Here is a 7,276-nt window from a genome sequence, read left to right as displayed (position 1 = left end):
GGTGAGCATCCGGGTACCTGTTTAGAACCGGGCTCATCAGGCAGGGTGAACGTCTGGGTTCCCATCAGAACCGGGCTCAGCAGGCAGGGTGAACGTCTGGGTTCCCATCAGAACCGAGCTCAGCCGGCAGGGTGAGGGTCTAGGTTCCCATCAGAACCGGGCTCATCAGGCAGGGTGAGCATCCGAGTACCTGTTTAGATCCGGGCTCATCAGGCAGGGTGAACGTCTGGGTTCCCATCAGAACTGGGCTCAGGAGGCAGGGTGAACGTCTGGGTGCACATCAGAACCGGGCTCAGCAGGCAGGGTGAATGTCTGGGTTCCCATCAGAACCGGGCTTATCAGGCAGGGTGAGCATCTGGGTACCTGTTTAGAACCGGGCTCATCAGGCAGGGTGAACGTCTGGGTTCCCATCAGAACCGGGCTCATCAGGCAGGGTGAACGTCTGGGTTCCCATCAGAACTGGGCTCAGGAGGCAGGGTGAATGTCTGGGTTCCCATCAGAACCGGGCTCATCAGGCAGGGTGAGCATCCGGGTACCTGTTTGGAACCGGGCTCATCAGGCAGGGTTAACGTCTGGGTTCCCATCAGAACCGGGCTCAGCAGGCAGGGTGAACGTCTGGGTTCCCATCAGAACCGGGCTCATCAGGCAGGGTGAGCATCCGGGTACCTGTTTAGAACCGGGCTCATCAGGCAGGGTGAACGTCTGGGTTCCCATCAGAACCGGGCTCATCAGGCAGGGTGAACGTCTGGGTTCCCATCAGAACCGAGCTCAGCCGGCAGGGTGAACGTCTGGGTTCCCATCAGAACCGGGCTCATCAGGCAGGGTGAGCATCCGGGTACCTGTTTAGAACCGGGCTCATCAGGCAGGGTGAACGTCTGGGTTCCCATCAGAACCGGGCTCAGCAGGCAGGGTGAACGTCTGGGTTCCCATCAGAACCGAGCTCAGCCGGCAGGGTGAGGGTCTAGGTTCCCATCAGAACGGGGCTCATCAGGCAGGGTGAGCATCCGAGTACCTGTTTAGAACCGGGCTCATCAGGCAGGGTGAACGTCTGGGTTCCCATCAGAACCGGGCTCAGCAGGCAGGGTGAACGTCTGGGTTCCCATCAGAACCGGGCTCAGCCGGCAGGGTGAACGTCTGGGTTCCCATCAGAACCGGGCTCATCAGGCAGGGTGAACGTCTGGGTACCTGTTTAGAACCGGGCTCATCAGGCAGGGTGAACGTCTGGGTTCCCATCAGAACCGGGCTCAGCAGGCAGGGTGAACGTCTGGGTTCCCATCAGAACCGGGCTCAGCAGGCAGGGTGAACGTCTGGGTTCCCATCAGAACCGAGCTCAGCCGGCAGGGTGAACGTCTGGGTTCCCATCAGAACCGGGCTCATCAGGCAGGGTGAGCATCCGGGTACCTGTTTAGAACCGGGCTCAACAGGCAGGGTGAACGTCTGGGTTCCCATCAGAACCGGGCTCAGCAGGCAGGGTGAACGTCTGGGTTCCCATCAGAACCGGGCTCAGCAGGCAGGGTGAACGTCTGGGTTCCCATCAGAACCGAGCTCAGCAGGCAGGGTGAACGTCTGGGTTCCCATCAGAACCGAGCTCAGCCGGCAGGGTGAGGGTCTAGGTTCCCATCAGAACCGGGCTCATCAGGCAGGGTGAGCATCCGAGTACCTGTTTAGAACCGGGCTCATCAGGCAGGGTGAACGTCTGGGTTCCCATCAGAACTGGGCTCAGGAGGCAGGGTGAACGTCTGGGTTCACATCAGAACCGGGCTCAGCAGGCAGGGTGAATGTCTGGGTTCCCATCAGAACCGGGGTTATCAGGCAGGGTGAGCATCTGGGTACCTGTTTAGAACCGGGCTCATCAGGCAGGGTGAACGTCTTGGTTCCCATCAGAACCAGGCTCAGCTGGCAGGGTGAACGTCTGGGTTCCCATCAGAACCGGGCTCATCAGGCAGGGTGAACGTCTGGGTTCCCATCAGAACTGGGCTCAGGAGGCAGGGTGAATGTCTGGATTCCCATCAGAACCGGGCTCATCAGGCAGGGTGAGCATCCGGGTACCTGTTTAGAACCGGGCTCATCAGGCAGGGTGAACGTCTGGGTTCCCATCAGAACCGGGCTCAGCAGGCAGGGTGAACGTCTGGGTTCCCATCAGAACCGGGCTCATCAGGCAGGGTGAGCATCCGAGTACCTGTTTAGAACCGGGCTCATCAGGCAGGGTGAACGTCTTGGTTCCCATCAGAACCAGGCTCAGCTGGCAGGGTGAACGTCTGGGTTCCCATCAGAACCGGGCTCAGCAGGCAGGGTGAACGTCTGGGTTCCCATCAGAACTGGGCTCAGGAGGCAGGGTGAATGTCTGGGTTCCCATCAGAACCGGGCTCATCAGGCAGGGTGAGCATCCGGGTACCTGTTTAGAACCGGGCTCATCAGGCAGGGTGAACGTCTGGGTTCCCATCAGAACCGGGCTCAGCAGGCAGGGTGAGGGTCTAGGTTCCCATCAGAACCGGGCTCATCAGGCAGGGTGAGCATCCGAGTACCTGTTTAGAACCGGGCTCATCAGGCAGGGTGAACGTCTGGGTTCCCATCAGAACCGGGCTCAGCAGGCAGGGTGAACGTCTGGGTTCCCATCAGAACCGAGCTCAGCCGGCAGGGTGAACGTCTGGGTTCCCATCAGAACTGGGCTCAGGAGGCAGGGTGAACGTCTGGGTTCCCATCAGAACCGCGCTCATCAGGCAGGGTGAGCATCCGGGTACCTGTTTAGAACCGGGCTCATCAGGCAGGGTGAACGTCTGGGTTCCCATCAGAACCGGGCTCAGCAGGCAGGGTGAACGTCTGGGTTCCCATCAGAACCGAGCTCAGCCGGCAGGGTGAACGTCTGGGTTCCCATCAGAACCGAGCTCAGCCGGCAGGGTGAGGGTCTAGGTTCCCATCAGAACCGGGATCAGCAGGCAGGGTGAACGTCTGGGTTCCCATCAGAACCGGGCTCAGCAGGCAGGGTGAACGTCTGGGTTCCCATCAGAACCGAGCTCAGCCGGCAGGGTGAACGTCTGGGTTCCCATCAGAACCGGGCTCAGGAGGCAGGGTGAACGTCTGGGTACCCGTTAGAACCGGGGTCAGCTGGCAGCGTGAATGCCTGGGTTCCCATCAGAACCGGGCTCAGGAGAGTCATTATCGGGACGTGGTATTGATCCTGCTGTGCTGGTTGTCGACAGCTTTCTGCACAGACGCCAGATGTTCATGCATCCAGATGTGTGGCAGCCAGGACGTAAGTTTACACAGGTTGACTGACAGGTGTTAATTTAGTGAAGCTGCCCTTTAGTTTTAGATGACTGAGAAGTTTAGTTTAATATGAAAATCACAAACTGCCTTTTGCTTTCAACAACAACTTGCGTCATGGTTCTGCTGAATTGACCTGAGAACGACTCGTACCTCATCCACCTCAGCAGAACTGACTTCCTGCTTCCTGACCTGTGAACGAGTGTGTAAACACAGAGTGAGCGAACGATGGCAAACAGCTGAACTTATTGAACAGTTGACGCTGACCATCTGCACTGAGGCACCCTGGGAAATTAAGTAGGCAAACACTGTTAATTAGTGGGATATAGCACACACTTCTTCCTCCGTCATCTTCTGCTGGACTCAGAACCAGCAAGTTGGTGAATCTGAGGGGCAGATAAATAATCAGCTGGTTCCTGTAAACATTATCTCATTGAACTTCACCAGCAGTTGCACTGCAGAGGCAGAGGTCTGATCTGAGGATGCTCTGAGCTGGGAGGCGGTTACTTTAGTTTGTCAGCAGCCGAATGGAGGAAGTGGACGGATCAGAACCGGTCACATCTTCATAACATACCGTACCTTAAACCATTGTCTCAGTCAGGAACACGATGAAGCCCTTCACAGCAGCCTCTGCTTCCTCTGTGGTGTTTGTCATTCACGGCTGCTCTCTGCTTACCCAGCAGGGGGGCTGCAGGAGTCGGACCCCCCGGGGTCCAGAGCCGGGCCAGGGCAGCGGCGCCGAGCCACATTATCACTTGAACTGCCATGCTAATCTCCACAGATCCCGCTAGAGCAGGACGGCGTGTTTCAGCAGCCGGAGCCGAGTCGGAGGCTGGAATACGGCCGTTGATTCAGCCGCTCTGTGAGAAGCATCGGGAGCGGTGACCTCTGCTAATGTGCTCGAAATTACAGCAGCGGGGACACAGTCACTGAAACACTGCAAAAGTGTCCTGCTGCATCACTGGAACACTAATGATTTAAAGTTCTGACCAGCGGGGAGCAAAGATTCTGGTTCCTGAGTTATGACTGAGTGAAAATTCAGCAAGTTGGAAAGAAACCACAGCTTAAAGTCTATCTACTATTTGTGTGTGGACACTGTTGTACGTCTGCTGCTAAGATCCATGGACACAACAGACAACCTGAGGCCTTCACTCTCAGTTTACAGGTCCTAATCAGGAGACGGAACCGTTTACCAGCCTCCTGGTTAAACCTCCGTTGACCTTATGTCCGCTCCTCTGTGGGGCCACAAGCTCATGAATGTGAGACATTCAGGACCAGTTGGAGGATTTGGAGAACGTGAGGCTCTGCTCCTCGTCCAGTCGCTCCAGGCCATGAATCCTGGCTCCTGCTCCAGATAAAGACAGAGCTCCAGTGTAGCAGTAATAAACTGTGTTCATCTGATGTGCGTGCAGAAGGTGCAGAAACCACTAATTGGAATTGAAACTCTGCCAGTCGCCATTAACACTATAGAACATGAAGTTATTCAGAACGGCGCCTGTGACCAGCTGTGTGAGGCCTTTCATGACAAAGTGGAGCCTGGAGACGCGTGTCCTCCTCACGAAGCTGCTGGTTGGTTGGAGGAGACGAAGCAGCGGCAGCTTCTCCTCGTGAAGCGTGGTTAACAGCGTTGTCGTGCTTCCGGCTCCAGCGTTTGACCCCCAGTGACGGATCAAAGTGAACCGACACATCGCACGTTTAAGGTGAGATGACTTCACGGCGAGAGGAGACGCGTTGGGCCTAACGCGGGGCAGAACCGGCGCGTCCCATCAGCCAGGCTGACGAGCAGCTGGTTTGTTCTTTAATGAAACAGCTGAAAGCTGCTGGTCAGTGCTTTGTGCTGGGCTGCTGTGGTGCTAAGTAGAGTGTTAGCGTGTTAGTGGCCTGACGGAGCAGCTCGCTGGGCTGTGGCCTCTTAATGTGCACAGACACAGTGAAGTGAATTGATGTGAATCTGACCACTGACCCGTTGGTGCTCGTTCACCCCTAACATAGACCGTCGGCTTTGGTTCTGGCTCAGCCTCAGATTTCGGGCCTCACTGTAACTTTGTTCCCGTCATCGGTGGATCCTCAGGCTGTTCATCATATGCATGGTGGCTTAACTGGTGTGGACGCGTGATCTGATCTGGGTCTGTGGCTGTTGTTTGTGGTGCTGCAGCACTGACCCGTCTGACATCCCTGTATTAATATGCTGCAGGATGAGTTACTGCTTTTGCTTTTGTTTAGGTGTTGAGGTAAAGGTTTTATGTTGCTTGCTTGCTTGTTCTGCAGCCTGTGAGACAGACCCAGAGCTCTGTATTAAGCTCAATGAGCCTCAGCGAAGCCTGGGTTTCAGTGTGGTACCTGAGTTTGTCTACACTTGTTGTGGAGTGTGTTGCTTAAAACACAGCTATGTATAATGGGTGTGAAATTAAACTCCAAGCTGTGGTAAAGACTGTTGACGTGGTGTCTGAGCGCAGCCGCTGCACTGCCGCCCCTTTCCAGTCTCTGCTGCAGATATCGCTGTGATCGGAGCTGGACGCCGGTGCTGCAGGGCCAGATTACCAAGCCACTGCTCCGCTGTCCCATTAAATCCTCGCTGTGCCTCAAATAAAGCATGCATCCTCTCGAAGCTGCTGTTGGGAAATGAAGGCGCAGTAACATGACTCTACTGTTCCTGAAATAGCCCAGATGCAGAGCAGCCATGCGGCTTGTTGCCCCAAGGATCAGGACGGTAGGGAGTGTGGATCTGGAGGAGTTTAAAGCCCTGCCCAGTGGGCTGTGGTGCAGACCCCCCGGTGAAAGTCTGAAATATAACTGGTGGTGTTGTGCCTCGGAGGCTCCACATCAGAGAGCAGCTACCAGATAGAGGCATTAAAAGACAAAACGGGGACCGTTGTTTTCTTTAAGGTTTGTTTTCTGCTTAGCTTCAGTAATGAGACAATGTTTCAGCAAGAAACATTTCAGCATCTGTCCTCATGGAAACACAAGATGCTTTTTTTCTAAGATTAATCTAAGACTTGGGGAAGATGTCCAAACAGGCCTGAACCCTGTGTCAGGTGAATGAAACACTGAGACCAAGTGAAACATCACACCATAACCTGAGATAAAAGAAAACAAGACATTTTATTGTGGCTATAGTTTTCGTTTTTAAATACCCCGTCTGTGTCTGTAGGTGGACATTCTGTCTGGTTTGCCCTCAGGTGGTCTTTGTCTTTAGGTAGTCAGTGCCCAGGTGGTCTGTGTCTTTAGGTGGTCATTTTCTCTGGTTTGCTCTTAGGCGGTCTGTGTCTTTAGGTAGTCTGTGGTCAGATGGTTTGGATCTGTATGTAGTCTGTGGTCAGGTGTTGGTCTATGACTATGTGGTCTGTGTCTGTAGATGGTCTGTAGTCAGGTGGTCTGTAGTGAGGTGATCTTTGTCTATTGGTGGTCTGTGTCTTTACGTGGTCTGTAGTCAGGTGGTCTGTAGTGAGGAGGTCTTTGTCTATAGGTGGTTTGTGTCTTTAGGTGGTCTGTGGTGAGGTGGTCTGTGTCTTTAGGTAGTCTATGATGAGGTGGTCTGTGGTCCTGTGGTCTTCGTCTGTAGGTGGTCTGTGTCTTTAGGTGGTCTGTGTCTGTAGGTAGTCTGTGTCTTCAGGTAGTCTATGGTTAGGTGGTAGTCTGTGGTCAGGTGGGCTTTGTCTTTAGGTTGTCTGTAAACCAGTGGTCTTCGTCTGTAGGTGGTCTGTCTTTAGGTAGTCTATGGTTAGGTGGTAGTCTGTGGCCAGGTGGTCTGTGGTCAGGTGGGCTCTGTCTTTAGGTAGTCTGTGGTTATGTGGTAGTCTGTGGTCAGGTGGTATTCATCTGTAGGTGGTCTGTGTCTTTAGGTATTCTGTGGTTATGTGGTAGTCTGTGGTCAGGTGGTATTCATCTGTAGGTGGTCTGTGTCTTTAGGTAGTCTGTGGTTAGGTGGTAGTCTGTGGTCAGGTGGTCTGTGTCTTTAGGTAGTCTGTAGTCCAGTGGTCTTCGTCTGTAGGTGGTCTGTGTCTTCAGATGG

The sequence above is a fragment of the Betta splendens genome, chromosome 12 (assembly GCF_900634795.4).
Source record: "Betta splendens chromosome 12, fBetSpl5.4, whole genome shotgun sequence".
NCBI lineage: Eukaryota > Metazoa > Chordata > Actinopteri > Anabantiformes > Osphronemidae > Betta > Betta splendens.
This window is presented reverse-complemented; position numbering follows the sequence as displayed.